Source organism: Tympanuchus pallidicinctus, unplaced genomic scaffold (assembly GCF_026119805.1).
Source record: "Tympanuchus pallidicinctus isolate F22 unplaced genomic scaffold, pur_lepc_1.0 scaffold31, whole genome shotgun sequence".
In the NCBI taxonomy this organism is placed as follows: Eukaryota; Metazoa; Chordata; class Aves; order Galliformes; family Phasianidae; genus Tympanuchus; species Tympanuchus pallidicinctus.
In genome coordinates this window covers 11,527,845-11,552,690 of record NW_026294749.1, presented here as the reverse complement: position 1 = coordinate 11,552,690, position 24,846 = coordinate 11,527,845, and the positions used below count along the sequence as shown (strand labels likewise).

The 24,846-nt window shown below is 40.4% G+C and overlaps 1 long non-coding RNA gene across 1 annotated transcript; it reads left to right on the top strand.

The window, feature by feature from the left end:
• Window positions 1–1,891: 1,891 nt before the first annotated feature.
• LOC128087946 (uncharacterized) lies at window positions 1,892–22,911 on the top strand. Its single transcript, XR_008210084.1, has 4 exons — window positions 1,892–2,769; window positions 21,028–21,228; window positions 21,585–21,690; window positions 22,792–22,911. It is a non-coding gene; the product is annotated as an uncharacterized LOC128087946 (long non-coding RNA).
• Window positions 22,912–24,846: the final 1,935 nt, after the last annotated feature.

The window sequence follows — 24,846 nt, the reverse complement described above, 5'->3', positions numbered from 1 at the left end:
AAATGGTAAGTCAGTGTTCAGATGGCTCTGCTGTTGTTTTTCATCTGGCATTTCAACAATGAATGCATTAATTGGTGGGGTTATCATATATTTCAGGCTTCATTCTCCAGCTGTTCATTTTTCCTTACTGTAGCTTCTCGGTGTCTGCCTTAAGAAAATATGACACAATGCACTGTATCTATTCCATTTCCTATCACTTTTCTCCCACAGACACTTTTGCTGGCAGCAGCAGCAGCACCAGCCAGAGATCCCCTCACAGTTTCCTGCTCTGGCATTCTGCACTGAGGGCCTGGTGATTTTCACTTTTATATGGATATTTCCAGCTTGGGACCTGCACCAGTCGCTGCTGCTTTACAGTGATGCCTAAAACAGTTGCTGATTTTACTGCGATGAACCATTAAATGTAGATTGAGAAGCCCTCTGGGTTGAAAAGGCAGGAAAGAGACAGATCAGATCCTGTCTTCCTTCTGAACTCTGGCATGTCTATGATTTTTCCCAGTCAATGCTGGGCTACTGCTATCCCTGCCCTTCCTGTAATGCAGGCAGCAGAAGGCCAAGAGGAGGACAACGAGCTGCCAAAAGCACATCTGCTCTTTCCCATCCCTGTTCTCCCACCAAAGTGCTGTCACTGTGCCTGGAACACCAGCAATGCTGCAATCTGCTGTTTTAATTGAGTCAGAAATGGCATGTAAAAAATCATCAGCTACTGATTCAAAACCATGGGGAAGCACTGCAGGGTTTATTGCTTGCTTTTGCTAAGCAGAGGCTCTTGATGCCAGAGACTCCATGGGCACCTCACCTGTCTCTTGCGATGCATCCATGGATGCTGCATGCTGCTATTTGAATTGGGCAGCAGGTGGTGAATTAAGAATTCAGCTGCCAAGAAGAAAAAGCTGTTTTCTTCCTTTTTTTTTTTTTAATTTTTTTTTTTCCTCCTACTGCTTTATGGCTGGTAAGGACAGTTGCCAGTAAGCTGGTAAGCAGTAGCTAAAGCCACTGCTGCTGCCCTGGGGGCTCTTGTCCTGTTTCTGTTACTGCCATTACTGTCTGTTTTGCTGTTACCTTGCTTCTGCTGCTTGCACAGCTGATTTCTGTGCTTTTCTAGGAATTCTAACATATTTTGTGAGGTGGAGATGGTGAATTGGAACTGACTAAAAGGCAAGAAAAGTAGCAGTAGCCTTTTCCTCTTATCTCTCTCTTCTTGTTTTTTTTTTCTCCCATGTTTTCTTTGATTGTTGCTTTTGTCACCAGTCTATCTCACTCTGACCCCAGCCAAATTCATGTTCCCTTAAAGTTTATTCCTTCAGGCAAAATAAAGCAGCTGATAAAGGCTTCCTTTAGTATAAAATCTGATGTTTTCACTCCCCTTTCAGTATATGTTTCTGATGTGTTCCTTTGATGTCCTAAACAGACTCTACCTCTCCTTGTCTTCCTCTTCTCTATTCAGGCTAATGGCTAAGTTTCTGAATCCTTTCCTATTAGAATATCTCACGTCGAGTAAGAAGTCTAATTTTTAAAACAGCTGTCCAATTATTTTGGCTGATAATAGCTATAATTAAGTTCTGTGGTCACAGTTACAAGCAAGTGTAATTAAATTTCCAGCATCATTGTATAAGTTCATCACATGAGGCATGAGGCAAGATTTCCTATGTGTAGCATGTAGGAATGCTGATTAGAGAAGCACTGATTATATTTAAATGTGGTAATGCCTATCCTGTTGTTATAGCTGGTATGTGTATTTATCTTACAGAATCAGACATTATGTATGCTTGTGGTGGTAGATTTTCTAGCACCCCTCTTGAACCTGTTTAATTGCTAGTGATCACCTTGGATTGGTATTTCAGGCTTTGCATGAATTGATGTCTTTCTAACATTATGTTCCACAGGAAATTACCTCTGATTAGCAGTTGATTTAACTCAGTGGAAGAAAAAGATAAATATCTGGAGAACGGGAATAGAAGGATGGAAGATCACAGGAACTGACATTTCCTCTGTACTGTACAAGTGTGCCTTTCCCCTTGTGTAAAGGAAGTCTGGACTCGACAGCCTTGCAGGCCTCAAGAACATAGTGCAGAATTAAATCAGACCCTCCAGTGATCCACAGTAAAAGTTCTGAGATTGGTCTGAATTTGAATACTTGAATAACAGTGATATTCAGATGAGGGACTCAGCCCTTTCTGTCCTTGGAAAGCATTCAAAAATACTTTGTCCAAGATTTTCAAACCAAAAAGTAATAATTTTATAATGATACTTAATTTTTCTCAAGATTCATTGTGAATGTGCCATTGCACAAGTCAGCCTTTCTAACGGTCTGTTAAAAATATGCTTGAGACTTTCCCTTGAAACGTGAGGGAAACTTTATATTTTCAGAATGTTATGATGGGGGACAAAAGCCCCAAGAAAGATGTTCATCCCATCTTTGTTGTTATGTGATGGTAAAATGAGGAACCTGAAGTACTTGCTGCCTGGTCTCCAGAGCAGAGGACTCAGGGAAGTTTCCTCCTTTTGTAGTGAGATGCTTTCTCATGTATCCAAGTACGAATCTTTGGAGCTTTGTCACGGTGATGGTGGTTGTATGGGAACTGCTGAGCCACGGCCTGAACCTCTGATTGATCACCTGAGGTGAGCACTGAGTCAGCCACAGGAGCACAGGTGAAGGCAATTCAGCTGTGCTGCTCCTACACCTATTTAAGAGCTGGCTGCCAGTAGGGAAGGATCTCTTCTGAAGATCTGCTTTGCTGGAGTTTTGTAAGTGAGCCCAGGATAGGGGTAAGCCTTCAGTTTATCTTTTTTTTTTTTTTTTTTTTTTTTTTTGCTATCATAGTCTGCTTTGTCAAACTCTCTTGTTTATTTCATAATTATAACATCTTAATATTTATTGATTATACAGTGGTGAAGTATGTACAAAAAATTGCATGCATAGAGGATTTGTGAAGCCATGGGGCGTAACTGGCTATGTTGTTAATTTTAGTACTGCATAGTGATTACTTGACGTAAACTTACTTCCAGCCACGAGTATCGATGAAAGTAAAATTTGTTTGGACACAACTTAATCTGTTTAACAGTGAGGAAACAAAAAATAAAAACGTATTGTGCTATCCCTGTGGATTTATGGTTGTATGCCTGGATGTGCTTCAGTATTACTTCATTTATTTATGAATTGGTGGCTGCTGAGTGAGAGGAAAGGTGACAAGGATTGTCCTTCCTCTCTCTTACTCCAAAGTACTCTGGCTTTGCATCAGTGCTCTCTTTAGTAGGGGTGCAAATCATCCTAAATATTCCCAGAGAGCTGCAGCTGTGCTTTATGTGATTATCAAGATCCACATCAGTCGTGCGTCACCTGTTTTATTACACAAAGATATGCAGAAAATCACATTTTCTCTCTTGCTTTACTGTTGTGTTGACCTGTGTCAAGACAACTGTGCCAGTTGTGGCACATGGGCTTGTGTCTTTCTGTTTTCTATGGGTTTAGCATCCCCATCATGCCTGCTACATTTGCACGGTGGCTTCTTCAGTGGCATGTGGCTTTCACATTTATACTTATAACCAGTAGGTTGTAATGATAACCTTGCTCCTGTAGGCCTGGAGAGGCAGCTTTGTTTTTGCATGGATGATAGGACTTTCTCAGGCAATGATTCTCAGGTGATGCATGATTTAGTGTTCCAGCCCATGTCATACCATGCTACCAGTATGATGTGAAATAGTGTCTGTATATGATAGGTGTTAACTTGTATAAGTCAGATTTGCTTCCCTAGTAAGAGGAAAATTGTGCTCTGTGGATTGATGTGAATGTGCTTGGATGAATGAGATTATGCATTGCTCTCTGAAGATGGCAGCAGCTGAGCACAAAATATTTTTACTAACTAAATAAATAAAAAAAAAATAGAAGTGCTCCTTCAGCACAAACTCTGACGTATCTTTTCCATTTGATGTTTTGTCCTTTATCGAGGCCTCCTCTCACATTCAATCAGGTTGGTATGAGATCTTTCATGGCTAGACTTCACAGCAGAGACTAAGCTAGAAGCCAATACCAAACATGCTCCCTCCAGGTGGAGAGGTTGCTCTGTGGTGTTTTGCTTGGCCGCTGTGCTACAGCTCACATATCAGGATGTATTTGGGCATCGTCCCTCAGCCACAGCTCTGCCTGCTGAGGAGGAAACCCGCTTGTCAGTGCCCTGAGCTGAAGATGATCTCTTGGTGAGGTTTATAGTCAGGTCCGTTTGTGTTGCTGTTCCCTTATTTACTTCTCTTGGTGTTAAACTATTTTATGGCTCATCTAGACTGGAGCAAGTGAGGTGGTTCTGTCATGAGAGGTGTGAGGGGCAATGGCAAGCAGGATGACTTGGGTCAGTCCTTCCTAGCTGGTGGTAGTCTGTGTCCAGGATACCTTTGGCTTTTTGACAAGCAAGCAGATTTCCACTGGTATCAATTCAGGCGCAGCCATCACTATGGAAGGTCCTTGGCTCCAAATGCTCAATTGTGATAATTAGAGCAGGGTAGTACTTCACTCTGGAGTGTTTTGGAAGTGAGAGACCTCAGCACAGCATAAAGGAGCCTCAGAGTGCAAGAAACACTGACAATGTTAACATTAAAAGCTAAACCCAAATGAATTTATTCAAGATAATACCATAGCTCCACTACACCTCCATAGTGGCGATCTACTTTATTTTGAACCTTTTGATCCTTGAGTCTGTCGGCTTTCAGCAGCAGTTGTTTTCCTCTGTTCTCTGTCACCACGTCTCTGATATATCTTGCTTGTTGCAGTAAGAAATTTTAGCAATATATTAAATGCATCAAGTTCACAAAACGTATCATCTCTTACCCAGTAGAATTTGTGCCAAGGATTACTTGTAAAGATATATATATATTTTTTTTTCTCATAGGGCTGTAAGTTGATTTTAATTAAGACTGATTAGAAATTGGAAAAATATCAAAAGCATCACCAATGCCTGATCCCTGGAGGCATTCAAGGCCAGGCTGGATGTGGCTCTGGGCAGCCTGATCTGCTGGTTGGTGACCCTTGCACACAGCAGGGGGTTGAAACTGGGTGATCATTGTGGTCCTTTTCAACCCAGGCCATTCTATGACTCTGTGAATCTATGATGCTATGAATGCTACTAGTTGAGGACCAAATTAGGCCTTCAGCATAGCTCTGAAATTTTCAAAAAAAAGGAATAGAGCTAGCTTTTCTTTTATGGGAAACACAGAAATGTGCAATATTATTAGCAACATAAAACAAAACAAATTTAAGGATGATATTTTCATTAAAAAGTTTCCAATAGAATGCAAAAAAAAAAAAAAAAAAAAAAAAAAAAAAAAAAAGACAACGTTGGGCCCATTCTCATGTGCTGAGAATAGCATATATCCATACAGGGGAATTTCTTTGGCAAAACCTTAAAAAGTGGGTGACTCTTAACAGATGTAGGGAAGAGTATCTGTTCGCTGGTTCATAGTTATGCTATCACTTGTGTAGGCTTATGCTTGTTAGGCTGTTTCTATGAAGACTTTTTTTTTTTTTTTCTGGTTATTGATAGTAAAAAGGTCTCTTTTCAGTAAAGGGTTATCTAGAAAACCCATTCAAACACAGTGGTTGTGGGAATGAATAAACAGAAGAATTTCTCCACTGCAGGTAGGTTTTGTAGTAAATAATCTGTACTTATTCCTAATTAAATATATGGTTTTTTCCTGATGTAATTTAATGCAGAAAAAGTGAGCCAGAGTCAGCTCTATTTTAAATAAATACAACTATAGCATGTAAGTGAAATAAACTTGAGTGATTGTTTTATCACATGTAAATGTTACTTAAACAAAAATTTAGCCATTTCTTCAGTAAAGGTAGGACTTAGATCATGTAATACAATTCCTGGAGAATTCAGGTTTGATTGATACTAGACTCTGGCAATTTGAAATCCCAGTACAGAAGAACTTGAAGTCCCAGTACACTGCAGAAGTACAGTGGGTTGTAACAGATGGCTGTTTGTCTTGCTTGAAGTTCTGAGGGGAAAAAAAGAAAAAAGGACAGAAAAAGCATTTCAGAAATGAACTTTTTGAGAACACTGCAAGGTCCGTTTTTCAGGTTGGTCAGCACTTTTGATCGTTTGAACTTGCACAGATTCATGGATTCTGATTTCCTCTGGTATATTAAAAAAAAAAAAGTTATCTATTTGATTTATTGCTGACTGCTTAAATATTTTGTAATTGTTTAATATGGATGCTTGAACAAAATGATTGAGCTCTTCATATTGTTTTAATGCATTCTCTACTCGCTTCTGTGAAGGAAGAAAGTGAAGTCAAATAAGAGCAGCTCAGTGGTGCTTCACAGCAAGTTTTTGTGGAGGATTAAGTTTTTCTGTACTGGCTATGTCAAAGACAAAGAGAAAACATTAGTTAGAGGAAAAAATGTTGATAGTATTCCCTGTGTTAAGCTACTAGTGACTGCCTTGTTACTCCACATCAATCTGGCTCCTCAAGGACTTCTGGCAGGAGAAAGTCAGCATCCAGAATGTCAACAGAATAGGAGAAATTGATGACTATTATGGTCTTCCCCCAAAAAGATGCCAGTATTGCACCAGAAGCCTGAGTATGTTTATACACATGCATATGTTTATATTTTGTTTAAAAATACACTTAAGTTTATTTATCCCTGTTAGACGGGTTTTGGCAACGCTTTAAACAGGCTAATTTAGAACTGTATTTGTACTTCACGATACGTAAGCTGTGTCAAACAGAAAGCAAAGAGAGTATTAGGGTATGTCAGTGTCCCCAATAATGAATCATTTCTTCAAAAGGCCTGTGCTTTCAGGAGAAGCTAGGAGTGATAGAAAGGGAGGAATCTTTTAGGGTGATTCTAAGGACAGTCACATACAACAGCTTCGGGAAAAGAGAAAAAGTCATCCCATTGAGTCTCTCACTACCTTTCATTAAATGTACCTGCAGTTCCTTAATCGTTATGTGTCGCTTTAAAATATGTAATTTCTGTACTGAAGACTGTTTTTTCTCAACTGTGTTCCGTGATGTTTAATTTAAAAAGAATTAGGGCGTAATTATTACAGATGTTTAAAATATATCCCTTGTAAAATTGAGAACAGATACAGGAAAATGAAGTTAAGGGCTGCTATTGCATTTTCTGTTTGTTTGAAACTTTGCTGCATGCTTTACTCCTGTGGGAATGCACTAAATGGAGTGGAATTTTCATTTCATTTGTTATGATAGACAGCTGGTTCCTTAGATATTTCTCATATGCTTCGTTTTACTAGTGAGAGCTACTGCATTGCTAGAAACAATGTATTTTACTTGAACTGTACAATGGAAAAATCACATGAGGCCAAAATCACCAGTAATTAATTGATTCCTCTCTCCAAACCATTGTCAATAATGGAACCTTTTCTCGTGCAGGATTTTAAACAAAGGCTCAAGTTCTTTAAGACTGAATGGGAAACTCTATCATGTCCTTTTAACAGAACAGAGGATTTTAATCTCTTCAGTGGAATGGCTCCAAAGATCACAAAAAGTAAGCCATTTTGCATGACATTCAAGCCTTGATTAATGCTTCTCTCTCACAGGGTCTTTATTGTCTTCAGTGGAGTTATCTATACTTAAGTTGCAATGACAGGGATAACTTCTTCAGAAATCTCTTTCACTCCTATGCAATGTTATTTATTTTCTAGCTTGGCTTCAGCAAGACTTTTGACACTGTCCCCCATAGCATCCTTGTAGGTAAACAAAGGAAGTGTGGGATAGATAAATGGACAGTGAGGTGAACTTAAAATTGGCTGACTGGTGGAGTTGAGGGTTGTTATCAGTGGTACAGAGTTTATTTGGAGCCCTCTAACTATTGGTGCTCCCCAGAGGGGCACCTGGGGGCATCCTCTGGATGAAGAGAGAGCATCCACCCTCAGGAAGTTTGCTGATGTGTGGCTGACACACCTGAAGGCTGTGCTGCCATTCAGCAGGACCTGGACAGACTGAAGAGTTGAATGGAGAGGAATCTGATGAGGTTCAACAAAGGCAAGAGTAGGGTCCTCCAGCTGGGGGAGAAAAAAAACACAAGCATCAGTACAGGTTAGAGGCTGACCAGCTGAAAAAGAAATTCTGCAGAGAAGGACCTGGGTGTCCTGATGGACAACGAGTCGACCACGAGACAACAGGAACGAGTCGACCGCGAGACAACAGGATGGACTTTGGCTAACATAAGATACTGTGAGTGTGAAGCTGTGAAATCATTCAAAAATAATATATTTTGTTCTAATTTTAGAACCCAAAGAAAACTAACTGGAACACCTCAAAATATCCCGCAGAAAGTCTCTTAGTTGTGAATGTACATGCCTGAATAAGAACACGGCCCACTCCCTTCTCATGGCAACATGGGTTGTTGTAGAAGAAATATCTTGGGATATGGTACTACAAAAACTGTTGGAAGAAATTAGTAGAGCAGAAAAAGAGCTCCCAAGCCCCACAACAGTGACAAGATAGCAGTGGTGGAAGCAGATCCTGCATGGGAGCAAGAAGATGGTTTAATTCCATTGTTCTTGCAGTGTCTCTTGTTTACTGTCTTTGAATATTCAAATGTGTGCATTGATGGGGACTTTCAGTTGATATGGAGATCAAGTAATTTTGTTTGCTGGGAATACTAGCAGCTCTCATAATAGTCAGCAGGGCAAACCCAAGGAGATGGTCATAGTGATGGACTGCAAGCTGAAGCTAAAAGGCTGTGGGGTAGGAATCGTATTACCTCAAGAAAATGGAGCAGAATGGATGGAGGGACGCTGATTGCCAAGGTGTTCTGGAAAGCATTATGTACAATTTCAAACATTTGGCTAGTAGATTTCTGTCTAGAAAATCTTATTACTGTGTAACCTTGTTTGTGGAGAATGAAAGGAATCTGAGATAATGTAGATCTAGTGCCTTAGTTAGTATCTATATTTGCTACTGCCAGTCAAAGGGACGTCTTACTAGGCTTCTCCTTCTCACAGTGTATTAGACACTTCAGTCTTCCCACAGAACCATTCATTTTTGAGCCAGCAGCTTGAGGATGTTTTTGTAACAGATGCAGCAGTTAGAGCTGAATAAAAGCAAATGTGATAATTAGTGTGGGAAGATTCTCTTAATTTATGACAGAATAGAGTGTCTTAGTCTTTTTGCAGCCCAAAGGCCTACATATTGTAGGTTATTTATTGGTTTTCGTGCCGTCACTTTTCTTTTGCTGACCCTTTGTGGTTTTAAAAATACTGCCTAGGGCAAACATTAAGAATTTAAACTTCTGTTACCCTAGCAGAACAGTGTCTCGGCATCAGTGGCTAAAAAAGCACCTGATTTCCAAGGGCTTAATGGATTTTCTGGTTTTTTTCAATCATTCCAGGATTGGTATGGTTAACCATCAGTGGAGTAACAATCATCATTTCATTTTACTCAGGTGCAGATGAGATGCATGTACTTGCCTCTCACAGCTGAAATAGGAGGCTGTCAGCTTAGACAGAACTCATTTTAAATGATCCAAAATGCCAGTGGCTGAGTGCCTTACCATGTTTATACTATGCTTTCAGCATCCAGAGTTTCATAAATTTCCTTCACTGAGATGAAATTGAAATAGCAGGATAAGTAAAGTACAAATATAGCTGCCTCTTGGCCTTTTCAGTACACTTTAGTGTTGGAAAAAAAACAAACTGGGCAGACATAGTCCTTTTGCTTTGTCACATGTCTGTCCTGAGTCATGTTATCAGTCAGGGGAGTACGTAGGTGGTCCTGTCTTAATGTTCTAATCCTGAAATAAGAATTGCAATATGCTGTTTTTCCTATAAATATCAACCATTCAAAAATGTGAGGCCTATTTTCCTTTGTGTATCACTCACAAAGCCTACTGCTGGCTCAGATGATGTTTGTATCTAGCCCATTAGAGAACCGATGTCCTTATCTTAGTCAAAATGTTGCAACACATTTTGAGATCACATTTGCAAATAAGTTCCCTTATTACGGAAGGATATTGACTGTTTTTCAGTGCGTGTAGCCTGTATAGTACTGCTTCAGGGGAACTTGGCTATAAAGAATTTCTTGAGGTAATTTAACTACTACAAGTTGAGCTACAAATGTAAATTTTCTACTTTGCAACACCAAGTCCTGATTTCTCTTCTGTAAAACGGTGCCACAGAGATGCTGAATCTCTAGATGAGCCCTTCCATGGTCTCTGATATAATGGAAGAATTCTCTGGAAAGCCGAGATTTTGCAGGGAGGCCCTGTAATAAACATTTTCAATTACAGCTATCAAGATCTGGGATTTTTTTTCGTTGTTGAGGAGTATGGGACTGAAGTTAAAGACAAAATTCAAGTGTACAGCATCCTTGTAATTGAAGCTAGATATCAGGTCACTGCCTGTGCTCAAACTCTCACACTTGCGATTAAGTCATTAGCAGCCTGGGTGGTCCAGGAACTCCCTTGCTTGACTATCATGATGAGATAATGCCTGGTTTGAGACTGTGAATTGATTTGAAACTTGGCTATCAGCTGTACTCCTAGACATTCTTACAGCAAAGCATTTGAGTGGTGTTTAGTGTAATATTTCACCAAGTATTTGGCGCAAGGGTCTCCGCATGGAAATTTCAGGCTGCCCTGAAGATTGACCCTACACAGCTTTTCCTGTGTTTAAACCAACTCTTTTGCTTAGATATGGTGATTAACATGCTGGCTGGAGAAGCTGACTGCCCCAGTGACACCTTTGGACATGATCCTGGATCTATGCTGCAAAAACTTACTGCATACATGTTTGCAAATAATGAGTAGAAACTACAGTTGTGAAGTGAAGGCTTTTACTTGTAGCTCAGATGGATAGAGGATGTTTTGTACGTCGGTTAACATAATGGATCATGTGTAGTCTTTTTTGCACCACGGGCCAGCTGGTACAAGGAATCTGTTGAGGAGCAGTTTGGGAAATCTAACCCAATCCAGCTGAAGACATTACCACCAGGGCCTTTGCAAGACACCCATTGCCATCTGGGCAGTGAACAAACTGCCCCTTTGACAGATGTAATTCCCCATGTGCAAGTTAGCCTTTGTCAAGATTCTAGTACTAGACTAGACATTTAATTTATTTATTGCAAACTCTGTGAATGTCTGAGAAATACGTTTTTCTTATGAGTCGTCTTAAATTTCTCATCTGCACACTAAAACTGCCATTGACAAAGGTTTTTGTTTGCTTTCTCCACTTGTCTTGAAGAGTTTGAGAGTTTAATCAATTGAAGTTCCAGAGAGGATTTTTTTTAAAGGATTTTTAAAATCTTCAAAGCAGTAATGAATTATTTTGAACTCCACGCTTTGAGTAAATATGTTGCAGTTTTGAACATGTGAAGGAAGAGACTCGAACAGTAGAAATACTCACACCTACATGGATCTGTGGTATTATGCCATTGTTTGTAATTGAAATGCATAAGTATTCAGATATGTCCATGGCCTAGGGAAAATCATGAGGGATATGTATCTACTTGGTGAGTTGGGTTATTGTTTTGCTATTGGGAAGATAGGTATGACTGATTAAATACAAAAGTTGAATTCCCATATCTCCAATGAATTTTAGGGTTTCAAAAACAGCTGCCCCTCTCGAGTTTCTTGCAATAGTACTTTTTTTTTCCAATTGCTAACTAGTATCTTCTACCTTTTTCTCACGTCCTCAGGGTCTAATAAAAAGACAGATGGAACGTTTTAACCAAAGGTCTGGCACTGAAGTGAGTGAGGTTTAGCGTATGTTTTTATTTTGGTTTAAATCTGGTTTGTGTCTGCCCCAGATAATGCTTTTTAAAATTATAGCTACCAAACATTAATTATTTCTAATAGTTCTAAACATGACAGAGTTCGTCATGGTAGTGGAGCTGGGCAATGCTTTATAAGCAACAACGTTGGAAGTTCATCATCCAAGTTTTAGATAATGAAAGCCTGGAGCATATAGAATCCCAAGGTACTACTCTTCCCACTGTTTTTGGAGCAAAAAAAAAAAAAAAAAAGGGGGGGGGGGGGGGTTGGATCTGTATAGTTTCTGCTTTTGCTATAACAGGAGATGAATTCACAGGGACAAAGGGAGATATTTTCAGATAAGAGACTGTGTTGTGATTTTCAAAGGTGTGAACTCCTCTGGATTACAGTACCTTCAGCTAGAGTGGGCAAGGACATTTTGTAGGAGCAGGTGGTAAGGACAAAGCAGGGCTGGGAACAGTAAGGCCCCTTTCTTAATCCTTCCTTACTGCCTTTCTGTCAAACAGTCACTTACTGAGACACTTTCAGTACCATTCAGACAATGCTTTTCTCCAAATTGCACACTTATCTCGTTCCGTTAACCAGACTCTTTGTAACAAAAGCAATTGAAATAAGTTGCAAACAGATTAAGGTATTTTTAGAATGTTTTTCTATGTGAATTATCTGTAGACAGACTCACAGCATTCCTGCACAACAATTGATCAAATGTGCATGAGATTGTATAGGGATATCCTATTCACTTTTTCCTTTTTTTTTTTTTTTTTTTTTTTTTTAAATCTTTTTAGACATTACATACTGAAACAAATTACTCTTCACGCTTACAGCCTAATCCCTACTTACACAGTTGCATCAGGAAGGTTTTTCTCCCCAGTATGAAAAACATAACGTCTGAAATGGGGAAAAAAAATCACAAACAAAGCAGTATCCCAGAGGTTTATGCATAAGAAATGGATGTTTTGTTCCATTTATGAATTTGTTGTGTAGATGTGTTGTTAATGAAGGGACATGCAAGTTCTCAACCAGAACATTTTTTAATAACATCACAGAAATTAAATATTCTCACAAGAAATACTAGTATTGAAGCTACATCAATGTTGGTAGCTGTCAAAAAGAAATAAATAGTAACAAATTATTTCCTGTCTTTCAAAAATATCATCTTACCAAATAAACCAGAAACATATCACCATCTGTTTTTCACATTCATTCAACCTGAGATTGGGATCAAAAATCTATGCAACCCCTCCCTTTTTGACAGGGACTATTGCTTAGATCAAATCTGGTCTGCCTAGGCCAGTGTTCTGTTTCTAATAGGAATTAATGCTGGGAGCCTTAGAGTCTATGAACCAGATCAGTATAGAATAATAACTCCCAGCCTCAGTGTGATTCCAATTTCAGATTTATTTCTACTCCTTAGGTACTACGTACCTGTATTCTATACTCCTCTATCTCTATACTATATACTTCTAGCATCATCTATTAGGACTTAAAGTTCAAATTTCATTATAAGTTAATTTTTCTGCTAATCTGTTTTCAGTACATCTGTTTTCTTTACTTCCTAACAATTAGTTTCATAAATACTTTATTCTCCCTGGAGATGTGTTTTGTGTGAAATTGTGTGATTCGGTTTACACTTATAATGTAGTCTTCTTCCTTCTGTGATCTCAAGGGGCTCTACTTCTTGCAGAGGTGCTCACTGGGAATAGGCAGTCCATGAGTATGAGACTGCATGCGTTAGAGAGAAACTTTGTAGATCATCTTGATAATCGAGACAAGACATATATGAAATAAATTGGAAGGCTTGCAGAGAACAAGCAAAACAAGACACTTGCTTGTCATGGTATCACTTGAAGTGAATAAGGAGCAAGCATGAGTGGGCCAGCACAGCAGTCTGCTGAAAGCTCAGAGGAGGACTTGCAGGTGATTAGTGACAGTTCAAACTTAACATGGCAAATCCAGGCTAAATGTGCCTTTACATATAGCCGTTGATTGATTTGTGGGATCATCCCTCTGTGGTGCCATCTCAGATGCTGAGGTGCTTTTTGTGTCTGTGTTAAGATAACTTTGTAATGCGTTCATTTACTGCTTGTAGCCTGGGGCAAAACAGTCCACTGGTATTTCTCTTCATTATATTATGCCAATTCCAGTTGTTTGTTTATTCATTTAAAAATTGTTAATCTTTGCAAAATGCTTAGAAGATGACATCAATGATGAGTGAAGAGCTATGAACCGAAAGCTGAGAGGCAAGGAGGAGTTCTACTAGGGGCATATAAATGCTGAGCACTGATTCATGTGGCAGGAATCCTACTTAGCTGTGAAAGAGTAGGATTTAGTGATGGCAATACTAGTTCACCAGTTGGATAGAGAACTACCTTTGCATGCTTTTTCATCCTGTAAATCTGGAAGCCCACACCATTTTGACTCCATCAGTGGAAGACTGAACAATGCTGAACCGTTTATCTTGGAACTTTGTCCACAGGTGGGTTATTCTTACAAAGCTTGCTTATTTACTTGCAATGGAAAATGTGGCAAGAGTGAAGGAGGTTTTGATCTTTTGATTGATAAACTGCTCCTTTTTTTTTTTTCTACCTTGTTTATGTTTTTGGCATTCACATCAAAAGTTTTTAAGGCAGTGTGACAGCTGTTGGAATGCATCACCATGGTAGCTTTCCCTACTTATTTGATGCAACAATTGCTTTTTCCTTCATTACTTTTTATAAAGTATTTTAGTAAACAACAATTATAAACTCATTAGTCTCATTTTTCTAAATGGAGCAGATAAATGGATATTACTTCTGACAAAGATGCATGTAATAAATGACAGATAGAGGGAGTTTAGAGAGGTTTTGGTTGAGATATTTTTTAGTGATTAGACTACTCCAGAAAATAATTTACTCAGTCTTATTGATGGGAAATTGGAAGTTTCCATTCCACTAATCTATTATCTAACACACTTAGACATGTTGACTGTGAGATTTTTTTGCTTTGAGTGTTTTGTCTAAGCATCTATGATTAAATCGTGCAGTAATGAGCTTAATGACAGTCATCAAAAGAGATGACCCTTTCCAGTCCAGACAGAATAAGCAGAGTAGTTTAACAGTCTGAGTCTTTTAACTCTTACAAAACTGACAAAACCAGATGCATGCAACTATCTGTAATTAAAAGGAGGGAAAATGGTTCCTTGTGGAATGTGAATTTGTCTTTTCTTGCACTCTAGGAAATTTAATGGCTCTGGATAGGTAGAAAGAAGATTATTCCCATACTGTGATAATTCTTCATCCTTTTAAAGCCTACTATGGCTATTTGTATGGAAAGCGAGAAGTCCTGTTTATTCATAGAGCTAGATGTGCTGCAAATGTGATAGAGGATACCAGCCAGTTACTAACGTGGAGGGAAAACATTTAGTGGGAGAAAACACCGAAGAAACTATTTGAATGAACAAATATAAGAGACGGTTAGCAATATATTTCAATGGCTCCCTTTAGCATTGTCTTGTGAGGAATATAAATTCCTTTACTCTACATTTTGTGGACATGCCTTGGAAGGTCCTGTATCAAGATGTACTGAGCTTGCCTTTGAGGCTGAGCCTTTTGATTGATGATTCAGTTGATTTAAAATTGAACTATTTATATGTGCTTTGCATGGATCGAACACTTAACCTTCAGAACGGAAATAGGCTTTCTTGAATTCAGATACAGACCTGTGCTTTATGGCTTCAGTTAAGGATAATAAAAAAGATGGGCATACGTTAGTGAGATGTTACCACCTGAAAATGATTTATACTGGGTGTGAAGGACATGGAATCAAGACCAAGTTCCTTATATACACTGCAACAAGGAATTACCTGATCCATTAACTTTTCTTCATGAGTGCATGCAGTGGTAGATGTCTTCCTTAAGTTCTGTTTCCTGCTTGTGGACTTTGGTATGGTATGAAAGATGGAATCCTGTCATGTATGACTTTACAATATGTATGTCAGCACTTGTGTAGCATCTGATAGGTAGAAGGGTTTCTTTTCCAATCTTTTAACAGCCAGGAAATTCACAAGCCTGGTGTTTTGCCCCTCAACTGTCAGTCTGAGAGATATACAGCCAGCCCCAAGCCTGTCTCTATCCACTCACACTGGAGAATCCTAGGCAGCCCTTTTGCTTCGTTTTATGAGGCCATTATCCATTAGTGCAGGACTAGGGCTGGGCAACGGTCAATCACGTGCCGTGTCTCTGAAGTGACTGAAAAGTGGAAAGTGTGCATACTTTTTGTGAATTGGGTATAAACTTGATTGCATCTAAATCACAGGATCAATTTTATTTCTGCCAGACGTCCTGAAAAAACAGCAAGGCTTCAAGTTTTTAATTTCCTTATATATGAGGACTGTTCTGAAAGTAATATCTCCTATTATGTTGGCCCACAAAATCAGATGTGGATATTGGTGGTATGGCACTAGAGATTGAACTTTCCTGTTGATATTCCTTTTTTTCTTTTTTGCTGTGCAACAGATGACAACAGAGAGGCAATCTGACAAAATGGCATGCAACATGCTTAAGAAGCAAAGGTGTGTCACTGGATTCCTCCATGAGGAAATAATTGCAACCATTAACATTCATGGGCGCTTGTTAGTTTATGAAGACCAAACAGTGGATGTGAGCACAGTGAGATGGTGGGTGGTGTGTTTCACCAGTGGTGACAGCAGGTCACTTTCCCTGGTGCAGATTTCTTTGAGCACAAGAAGCAGCTGAAAATGACTGGTGAAAATGTACAGCTAACGGTAGCGACTATGCTGAAAAATAGTGTTTTGTAGCTGAATGTTCTCTATCAGATAGTGTTATTGTGCTCTTTTTATCTGTTGAAATTTCTGTGAAAATAAATAGGAGGCATTGCTTTCAGAGCTACCTATGTATTTTCCAAGGTAATGCTTGTGGACCGTACTAAACTTGGAGAGAGCTTAGAAGAGCAGACTGAATAATTCATAAATAAATTGATAAAATAAGGGACTGCTCAGTAATTAGTTCAGGTTTTGTGTGAGACAGATGGTGGTAGATATGAAAAGTCACAGTTGATTCATGGGGTGTGTTGGTGACCATGCAGATCACCCACAGCTCTATTTTCTCTCTGATATCTTCATTTAATGATTGGTAGAAAAAAATATGTCCTTATGAGTATGGCAACCCGGGTGGATATCCCAGGTAAGTCTTGTGCTAAAAATGCTACGTGTTCCTAAATGTGTCAGAGACACATTTAATACATGATCGTTGTCATGACAAGTGAAAGCTGCAAACGTTTCCTGAGCCTGTAAAACAGAGGCACTCTATTATACGAACTTCAATTTCCAGCCCTACTATCCTGGGTGGAGTTAGAAATAGGAATAATTTAATTCTAGTTCAATAGGAGCTTGAATGCTCTACCAGTTCTGAGGGCTTAGGTCCACTTATCCTCCTTGCAGAGCATTCCTAGCTCTCTTGTTTTAAGACATGCTTTGCAGCCAGGATTCCAGTATTTCTCACGTCCCTGAGCCCTGCATCCCTAAACCTCTAGGTGGAGACTGGAGTGGTAAATCTCCACCACTGTAAGGGCAGAGCAAGTCCGAGACTCATGAGGCTGAGTGTGTACAAGTCTAGGGGGCTGGATGGCATGCATCCCAGGGTTCTGAAGGAGCTGGCTGAGGTGGTTGCTGAGCTCTCCATCATATTTGAGAAGTTGTGGCTGTCAGGTGAGGTCCCGGATGTCTGGAGGAAGGGTCACATCACTGCCATGAATAAGAAAGGGAGCAAGGAGGACCTGGGGAACTACACGCCAGTGAGTCTCACCTCTGTGTCTGGGAAGATCATGGAACAGATCCTCCTGGACGACATGCTTGATCATTTGAGGAATGAGCGTGTGATCCGAGACAGCGAGCATGGCTTCACCAGGGGAAGGTCATGCTTGACCAATCTGGTGGCCTTCTAGGATGGAGTGACGGCATCGGTGGACAAGGGAAGGTGACTGATGTCATTTACGTGGACTTGAGCAAGGCCTTTGACATGGTCCCCCACCACATCCTTATCTCCAAATTGGAGGGATGTGGATTTGATGGGTGGACCACTCAGTGGATAAGAAACTGGTTGGAAGGTTGCAGACAGGGTGGTCATCAATGGCTCTGTGTCCAGGTGGAGGCTGGTAATGAGCAGCGTCTCCCAGGGGTCTGTCTTGGGACCAGTGCTCTTTTACATCTTCATCAATGGCATCGATGGGGGAATTGAGAGCACCCTCAGCAAGTTTGCTGATGACACAAAGCTGACTGGTGTGGTTGACATCATGGAAGGAAGGGATGCCATTCAGAGGGACCTCAACAGACTTGAAAGGTGGGCCTGGGTGAACCTAAGGAGGTTCAACATGGCAAAGTGCAGAGTTTTGCACTTGGGCCGGAGGAATTCCAGGCATTTATACAGACTGGGAGGAGCAGTTCTTGAGAGCAGCCCTGCTGAGAAGGACCTGAGGGTCCTGATGGATGAAAAGCTTAAGAAGAGCCAGGAGTGTGCCTTTGCAGCTTGGAAAGCAAATGGTGTTCTGGGCTCCATCAGAAGAGGGGTGGCCAGCAGGGACAGGGAGGTGATTGTCACCCTCTACTGTGCCCTTGTGAGGCCCCGTCTGGAGTACTGTGTCCAGATTTGGAGCCCCCAGTACAAGAAAGACAGAGAGAGGGTCCAGAGGAGAGCCATGAAGATGATCAGGGGGCTGGAGCACCTCCCCTATGAAGACAGGCTGAGGGAGCTGGGCTTGTTCAGCCTGGAGAAAAGAAGGCTGTGGCTTCATTGCAGCCTTTCAGTAGCTAAAGGGAGCCTACAAACAGGAGGGGAGTCAACTCTTGGAAAGGGTAGATAGCAGCAGGACAAGGGGAAATGGTTTTAAGTTGAAGGAGGGAAGATTTTAGGTTAAATGTCAGGGGGAAATTCTTTACAGAGAGAGTGGTGAGGTGCTGGAACAGCAGCTCAGAGAGGTTGTGGATGCCCCATCTCTAGAGTTATTCAAGACCAGGTTGGTTGGGGCCCTGGACAGCCTGGTCTAGTATTAAATGTGGAGGTCAATGGCCCTGCATGTGGCAGGAGGGTTGGAGATTCATGTTCCTTGATGTTCCTTCCAACCCGGGCCATTCTGTGATTCTGTAACATGGAAGTAGACTGCAATTCTTAGCTTGAGAAACTGTGAATTTCTCGGCACTGGGAGACAAACAAACAAAAAAGAACCCTAAGTGAGGAAAACTTGAAGTATTTTGCATGCAGAATAATGTATTTTCATACTTTTCAAACAACATTTTAGGATTAGCCATTTGTTTCAATTTCTGTGCAGTTTGGTTTAAGTACTAAAAAAAAGAAAAAGAAAGAAAATAAGAACATCAGGACTTCTCAATCCTCTAAGTCACACATGAGCCTGTTTATGAGCTGGATTCAGCTGATGTACCACCAGTTTGCTTTGCAGGATGCTTGGAGTTGCCGTACCATCGGTGTGAGAAAATCGTGGCTGACAACAGAGTGCAGGAAGCCAGCAGCCCTTAGAACTTGAGCTCCTGAGCCCCTTTTTCTTCTCTCTGCTCAAGGCTGGGAAGAACGCCCGGCCCTCCGCTCCCCCCACCTCCCCATCCCGCAGGCACTAAGAATGCCGCTGGATGGCAGCATTTTCCCGTACAGCTCTGCAGAGAGACCGAGGTGATTAAAATTAAGGGAAGAGCTCGTTAAAAGAGAAGAGAGAAGCATCGTGAAAGAGAGAAGAACTCGTGTTGGAGGTTGCCGCTTTGAAGAGCAGCATGTATTCACACCTCAGCGTAACTCATTCAAATCTTTGTGGTATTGCTGCTCTTCTTTTAATTCTTTGCAGGTAAGATTGAAATTAGGAAATCAAAAGCAGGATCTGGCTTCGTGTTTCTTTCCAATGCTTTTTCTAATTAGGAGATCTGTTCCAAAAGTTGGAAGCTGGGCAGTGTTTGTGGGTTTTCCCCAGCCTCTTTCTTTACCTCTGTAACCCATATTTTTTGGTTCTTTTGGCTTCTGCCTCAGCAAGCACCTTCCAACTCTTGTCTTGCTTGCCTTGTGGTTTGCTTGTATGCATGAACAATAATGCAAGCAACATTATTCTTCTCCATCAGCATATTGAGATTACTGTGTGGATGACATAACGTCTTTTCCCACTCTTGGCAAATATAACCTTAACCCTGTATCCCTCTGCTTTGGGAACAAACACCTCTACCACGTCCTGTTTCCACTGTTCCCTCAGATATATTGCAGGTATCAAGCTTAGCACAAAAATCAGCAAAATAGGTTCTTATAAATTATTCAGTGTGGTATTTCACTGAAGATTTATGGAGAAAGATGTACGTAACCACTGTCAGTTAATGATTTGAACTGATTAGATAAGATGAATGCATTAGATAAAAAGTATTATATATACATGCATAACTAAAAAACCATGGATCATGCATGCTGAATCAGATGGTGTAGCCTCATGAGGAGGAGTTAGCAAAGTCTCATCCCTTAGAGGCTCTCCTTTTTTTTTCTTTTTTTAACTATTATCTTCTCTGCAGCTTCCTGTAGGAAGGGAGATGTAATTTGATTTAGTCCAGCATGGGGGAAAAAAAAAAGCCACATTCAATCAGATGAGCTCTGCTGGCTGCGGCTTAAGGTGGGAATGGTCTCTTGTTAAACTTGTTAACAGGAGCAAAATTCTTCTCTTAAAAGATTTAGAGCTCATGGTTTGTTTTGGGATTACACAAAATCTTTCATATGCATTTTTTTAAAGGTTGTTGTTTTGCTTTATACTTTTCTCAACTCTCCTCTCTCCCAGCCCTCACCATGGCCTTCTAATGCTTAAAAATATTTGAGATTAGGCAACGTGGCTTGACTTGAAAAAGTGGTTTAAAGCACCGTTTCATTCTTCAGTGGGAATTAGAAGGTCAGAGAGGTGAAACAAAATTTGCCTCCTTGCAACCATTTTGGTTTGATTTTGATCAGTCCATCTGAGTTCCTGGAAGCTAAACTTTGCATAACCACAAAGTGTACTCAGCTAATAGTTGTCTGCCAAACAGACATTCACTCCACTATCTTAGAAATACTTTGTTTCTTCATCATGAACATCTACCATGATTTTTAAGCAAGTTCTGCACGTTTTGCTGGCTTCCAGATTGTGTTATCTTTCCTGGCATAGAGAACGCTCTTATTACTATTGCTAAGTGTTCAACACTGTAAGCTTATACATCTTAAGCTCCTTTAATCCTCTGGCATATATTGGACTCATTTCTTTTCTGCTCTCCTTCACCTTCCTTCCAGAGATACGTATGTTGAACTGACCCAAAGTTATTCCTCCTGACCTTAGTTGGGAGCCACTGAATCACAACACAGAGAGAGCTGCCAATGGCTACAACAGGGTGCCTGCTGGCCATTAGGCTGAAAAGAGAAATGAGTAATGTGATGGTGCAGGTACCTGCTTTAAAAGGAAGGAGACTGCAATGCTCATCAGACCTTTTAAAGGTAAAGAGCAGCCCAGAATTTTTTCCTACAGAAATGTCACTTGGAAAAAGAGAATTCTTTGAATGATGTGTCTATCTGTCTGTTCAGAGCTGAGTGGCTCTGTTGGTGGGCATCAATTCTTTAAGCACTACTGACCAAATGCCTTGTAAAAGAGATCTCACATGGCACTATAGACACTGGTAATTGTAGGGCTAGGCTTGCCTTCCTAGAGATCAAGCAGCTGATTTTTGAGGAAAAAATAAAACTTGAAACTTCCAAATCTCTGACATTAATGGAGCTTGTTGGATATTGTACCCTCAGAATGTGGTGAGTTAGTAGAGGGAAAATTAATGATGTTTTGACTGGTTCATTTACAGAAGTGTGGTGAATAGAAAGCACTAAAAAAAGCTTTAAGAAATGTACAACTGTGGAGTCAAAAGCATCTGCTGGTGTCTGCATAGTGAAAATCCAGTCTGTGAGGAGGTAAGATTTTGATGATGTACAGGCATTTGGAACAGGAGAAAACTGGGTGCATGCCCAGAGCAAGTGGACTCTGAGCAGTTTGATTATGTAAAGCCTGGGCAGGTTTAGATTGCGGGCACTGCGTAACTGCGAGCCTGGTTTATGGGCCAGGTAATCATGCACATGATGACAGCCCTTGTTACAAGGCAGCATGGACTAGCTCCCTTGCTTCATCCAAGGGAATTTTCAGCCAAGGTGTGGGTGTGATGGTAGGCAGGCAAAGACTGCTTGCAGAGATTTTGTGGCCTCTTTGAATGTTATGAGTGGAAGGAACTGTTCCCTCTGCCTGACGGTTGGATCTTTGCTGTAATCCTTGCACTAAAAAAAGCACTTGCATTTATTGTATTCATACAATGTGCCAGTTCTCTATGTTTTGTTTTTCTTAATTGTGTGCCGGATGGAAGCAGAAGCAATAGGTAATCTTAAATGGCAAAAAAAAAAATGGAAAGGAGAAAGCCACCCAGAATCACCATAGTTATACTCTCTTGGCACTGCCTTTTATAGCCACGTCTAATTGTCTAAGCCTAAACATATATAATCTTGTAAATATTCCCTAGACCAAAGATCCTACTTATTGATCTTGGATGTGATTGACTCTATGATTCTGTATCTCCACTCCTGTTTTAATAGATAGTGTTAGCAGACTTCATAACATTCAGATTCTGTTATCAATATTTGCATCTTTGTTAGCAGAATCAAGACAAGAATTATAAAGCCTGAACAAGAAGGCAGTGCCTCAGTATTTATAACTTGCTTCCTCTCAGCTCCACTGCCTTTAAAAAACAAAAATAAATAAACAACAACAACAAACCACCTCATAAATTGTATAGTGCCTGACTTGTGACCTTAACCAAGCAAATAAATGGTACAGGGAGGAGCTTTTCCCATAGCATCCCGGTCCCTGGCACCCAAGCATCCTTGTGTGCCAAGGACACTTGCTGCTTTCCCCTTGCAGCCACCTTGAGCCTGACTCCATTGCTTGGTGGCTCCCAGAAGCATTCACAGCACAGAGAGAAGAGATGATGCAAAAGCAACGCCTTGTATTTCCGTTCCTGTTGCTAGGTAGTGCTCCGTTTGCATCTCGCACAGGATCTCTGGCCTTTCTGAAAGCATGAACTCAAAGAGTATAAGCACTGAAGTGACATCTGACCTGTGAACTCGCGTGTGAAGGCTGCGAGGTCTTTGCAGTCTCTTTACAGCACAGCTGTGGTCTGTGCCCAAGAATAAATCCATACATGCACAGATGTAGTAGCAGGCACAAATATTCTAACCGACTTGCAACACCTGTCTGCAGCCTTGGCAAAACCCTGTAATGGCCATTTTCCTAACTCTGTCTTACTCCTCTTGTGAAGGGGAGGGGATGGAGCTTGACAGGCAGGTTTTTTTTTTTTTTTTTGGAGGGAATTGCACCTGCATCCAGCATCTGGGAAGCAGCTACAGGTGTGGGCTGCTCCTGGTACTGCTGCCTTTGTGCAGAGATGCAGCAGCCAGACACCTTGCAGCTCCCCAGAAGCTGTCAAAGAGGCAACGGTGTATCTTTTAGCCTCACTTGGACTCATAAGACTGCAGTAGCAGCACTGTCAATGACTAGTGAGGGATAAATTACATGTTTTTCTAGTGCTGTCCTTTGTAACAACTGTGCCCCAACAGCGGGAGGAAAGGGGATAGTTAAAAGCAGGTTTAATCCCACAGGGATGGTTTATTTCCTCTAACTGCTGCACTCACCGGTAGCTCTATTCCTCACACAGCCTCCCTCCCTCCCTTCTTCTTCTCCTTCACCTCATTCCATCCCTCAGCAAAGTTACCTTTGCAGTAATGGCCTGCTCCTAGCAAGGATTAATGGGTTATTGGAATTTGTGCACCTTACAGGAGTCTGGCATATATTCTTATGAGTTTTATTGTAATGCACCACAGTCTATCATTTCATTAAACTGTGCATGTCATGGTTATTTGCTGTTATTCCCTAGACCTCTACGTGCAGTTATATCAGTCTCAAATGGCAATAAAATGAAAAATAAAATATAAAGGAATAATGTCTAAACACATGCAGAGGGTCAAGGGAGACTGTATGCTGACCACAACAACAAATTTATCGCCTCATTTATGTGTGGGTTGGGGAGAGAACAATTTCTTTGCTGTATTTTAATTAACTGTGTTTCACTGCATGGTAGTAAAGATAATAACCACAACATTAGTGTGACTACTATGCTATCAAATGCCTGTCACAGCCTAATACTCTCCAACAATATAGCTTCACAATGGAAACACGTACAACAAAAGAGCAGCTTGTTTCATTAATTTATGGGCATTTTCTCTCTTTTTTTTTTTTTTTTTGAAAGGCCAGTATGTATTTCTGGGAGACTGATTAAAATAGAAAGATGTAAACCTGGTAGAGAATAATATTTTTACCGGTGTGGGATTCTTTAACAAAAGCATTCCTTCAGGAAAACAGAACCAAGATGCTAATGTTATATCTCATTTATTGCCAGCATATTCAGTGACATTTCATAATGTACATCTGTCAGCCAGAGATATAAATGAATGAGGTGAACCGTGCAATTTACCCTCAGGAAGTTCCATTAGAGCCCCCAAAGTATAATATTTATGAGGTCAGAATCAATTAATCAGATAGCTGTATTTGCTTTTCAGCTCAGCATACTCTTCTGCAGCAAGCTGTTGCATTCAGAAAGACATTTCTGTTTGGTAAGAGGAATCAGTTTGTATGTACTGCATGCAGTCTGTTTTGTAAATCAATTGCTATCCTCGTGCAGCTTATACTCAGTACAAATGCAAACTATAAGAGAATGCAAAAATGGATCTCTATCAAAATGTACATCAGGGTAGAATTCTTCTGTATCTCCTACTGATTGCTGCAGCCTGACTCTATTGAAAATGAGAGAAATGTGTGAGAAAATCATATATCTCAACCAAAGATAACTCCAGTAAATGGAAAATCTTTTGGAGAAGGAAGAAAGAAGCAGTTCACTTTAAAATGAAAACTATTGAATTAATCAAGTTCAATCAACCTATCTGAACTTGGCAAGAAAATCTTTAATACATTTTGAGAGGTCACCAGAATAATTTCCCTTTACAACCATGTTCTGAATGCTTGCGACT